The sequence below is a fragment of the Phycomyces blakesleeanus genome (assembly GCF_001638985.1).
Source record: "Phycomyces blakesleeanus NRRL 1555(-) unplaced genomic scaffold PHYBLscaffold_14, whole genome shotgun sequence".
In the NCBI taxonomy this organism is placed as follows: domain Eukaryota; kingdom Fungi; phylum Mucoromycota; class Mucoromycetes; order Mucorales; family Phycomycetaceae; genus Phycomyces; species Phycomyces blakesleeanus.
Window position 1 is genome coordinate 1,248,621 of NW_017265147.1, and position 3,636 is coordinate 1,252,256.

A 3,636-nucleotide genomic window follows, 5' to 3' on the forward strand; every position below is an offset into this window, starting at 1 on the left:
TGACGAAGAGTAACTGAAAAGTGGCATTAGAGGCGCATTGTCGGTCTTTAGAATTTTTTCGGAGATTGAATCATGCTACGATTAGATGGCCGCCGGGATTTGGTATAGTGGGCAGGTTGGTAGAAAATTAAAATGAATTGAATATTGCTGTCCAAGTAGAATATAATAACTATATATATATATTAGAAGAAGAAGAAAAATTGAATTAATCTATAAACAATGCATGTCTTTGCTCACATATTCATCTATGTGATAAAATGATGTCAAAATAAAAAAAAATTGGTGTAGACAGACTAAAAGTTCAAAAAAGGTGCAAAAGAAGAACAAATTTTAAGTCATATCATTGGGCAAGAGTTTTAATTTATTTTGGTCTTTTTTTGAGCTTTTAGTCTGTCCACACCAAGTGATCAAACATTTACCTCTAATTCAGAAAAAAAATTGTGACTACTTCCATATATAATAAAAAGTAAATATTAAAAATAAAAAAAAATAATGAGAAAAATAAGAGGTAAAAATGCTATTGTCTTTAATAAATGCTTATTACAAAAAAATATAAAAGTGAAAATATTAAATGATTTTTTTTTACTATTAACTTGGTATTTAAACTATGAAGCAATCAAATCTATTGCTTTTTTGAGTTTCTATCACTTGCTTTACCTTGATTAATATAAAAGTCAGATTTTGAAAATTTTTATCACTTTATTTTGTTGAGAGTCGCGACTGAAAATAATATGCTTGAATAAAGCAATAACTATTATAGCTTCTTTATTTAATATATTAATCATTTTGTATGATTAGTATAAAAACATAACATTTGCCAGAACTATAAAGATAATACTAATCTATTAATTGTTCCCGCATAATGCATGGAATTATTAATCATTGAAAGATATAATCCTACTAAAATATATAATCTTTACCAATTTTTTTTAAAAAAAGTCAAAAGATTCTATCATGATATATAAACCAAAAAAAACACAAACATTTACTCTATTGAGAATTGAACGCCGGATCTAATTTGAAGTAGTAACAGCGCTTACCACTTAACCTAAATATAAGTAAGGTTAAACAAAAATAAAAAATGTATATGTCCGACACAAATGTTGGTGCTTGCAAAATATGACATGTTTACTCTATTGCTCTGTCTAATAATTTTCATGATATGTCTTTGATGTCACCGTACTTTTATAATATATATTATATTAGTAGCTAATTTAGTTGAAAAATTAAAATATTATAATAAGCCCAATATATGTTTCTTTTTTTTAAAAATATAGGTTTGAGGATTATGTTGTGCATCTATAAAGAGAGATTACTATGGCAGGACTTTGTGTTAGACAATGGCTGTTTGGTCTAGAACTGAATATTTAAAGATATACTAAAAGTAAGAATTTTTAAAAATTATGTGTGATAGGATGGGGTCATTTTCATTGAAGAAGGTGTTGAAGGTATAAGTATATAGATATCATGTGCATGCGAAAGTAAAAAGACAGTTCTGAGAATAGTAGTATATGTCACTTCAGATATAAAAGAACAGAGTATATGGGTTCCGAGTGCTGAAGTTTGATTATATGGTTATTATTTTTATTTTTATTTTTCAGTAGTGATAAAATAAGAAATATAGTATGATTGGTATTGGCGACTTTGAAAGCAGTGCGAAGTTGTTGTTGGTACAGGGTTGAAAAAAGAAAAGAATAGAGTGGCGATGACTGTCGACTTTGAGAGCAGTGCGAAGTTGTTGTTAGTACAGGGTTGAAAAAAGAAAACAATAGAGTGGCGATGACTGTCGCCTTTGAGAGCAGTGCGAAGTTGTTGTTAGTACAGGGTTGAAAAAAGAAAACAATAGAGTGGCGATGACTGTCGCCTTTGAACGCAGTGCGAAGTTGTTGTTAGTACAGGGTTGAAAAAAGAAAACAATAGAGTGGCGATGACTGTCGCCTTTGAGAGCAGTGCGAAGTTGTTGTTAGTACAGGGTTGAAAAAAGAAAACAATAGAGTGGCAATGACTGTCGCCTTTGAGAGCAGTGCGAAGTTGTTGTTAGTACAGGGTTGAAAAAAGAAAACAATAGAGTGGCGATGACTGTCGCCTTTGAGAGCAGTGCGAAGTTGTTGTTAGTACAGGGTTGAAAAAAGAAAACAATAGAGTGGCGATGACTGTCGCCTTTGAGAGCAGTGCAAAGTTGTTGTTAGTACAGGGTTGAAAAAAGAAAACAATAGAGTGGCGATGACTGTCGCCTTTGAACGCAGTGCGAAGTTGTTGTTAGTACAGGGTTGAAAAAAAGAAAACAATAGAGTGGCGATGACTGCCGACTTTGAGAGCAGTGCGAAGTTTATAGGGACACGAAGGCTTGACCAAGGGCTTATTTTTTGTTAGAGTCGCATATACAGTGAACAGTCGTCAAAAATATAAAATAAAGAGTATTTCATTTTTTATTTTATTTTTCAAAAGAGTGCGCTTCCTTTTCGTATTGCGTCGCTTTCGGTCCACTTTGAGTTGCAATACAATATGAATGACGATCCCCAACAGGAATGAAGATCCTCGACTGGGATGGCGGAATGTCGAAAGAAGATTCAAGCCATCGTTAAAAAGATTTTTTTTTGTTTTGGTTACAGCACAGTGAAGGGTTTTGAATACACAGTCCTCTCTCAACGATTGTAAGTGAGTACCATACGGTCTTTAAACCTTCGTATGGGTAACAGTATCCCTGTCAATGGACCCTGCTATGATTCTTTCACTTGTGGGTACACAAAGGGTGTCTGCACCACCGATCAGTAATACCAGTTTACAAAAAAGTGCGTGCTGTCCGAATTGTCGATTAGAACCCTTAGTTTGTAAAAAGATATAAAAAGAAATAGACAATATCGTATATATTGTACCAGTGCAGCCAATTGACTGGTAGACAGATCCCCAAGTGTGTGCGTGTGTATTAAAGAGGGAAAAAAGGTAGGTGTAAGAGCTCATCTGAAATATACTAACAGATTATATATATATAGTCCTAGAGTAACTTTTAGTATATGAACACAATTCATTTTAAAATAACTTGATAATATATAGATATATATCAACTTGGATTAGACTTATAAATAAAAAGAAAATAAGAGATAAAGCGAATTAAAGGAAGTAGAGTGTTAATTGATCCATAAATATCCAGTGGATCAAACTGTTATAAAGATGTATTAAACCCCATATTGTTGCTTATAGCTCGGATCGGATTTAATTTTAATCAAAATCTTTTGCAGCCGAAATATATATATTCTTGCACAGAACTATTTAATAAACTGCTTGAGAAGTATATGGTACAAGCCAAAGATATCTATTTGTTTAAGTTGCTGTTTAAATAGTTTTAAATAAGAGTATATTTGAAAAATTGAATAGGAAATAAATGATACAAGCTATAGACATATTTCAGTCGAGTTACTATTTAAAAAATCGCAAAGAAATATATAATTATTGAATATAATAGTACCAGCCTTTTTCATTATTAAAATAAAGCCTTTTGGAATTAGATAAAAATAAGATATTGGAATTCATTATATATACTAATATATTAATATGAAATATCAAAAGGCTTGATTATTTGCACGAACAAAGATATAAACCAAAAAACACAAGCTATTAGTTAACTGTAGAGTATCG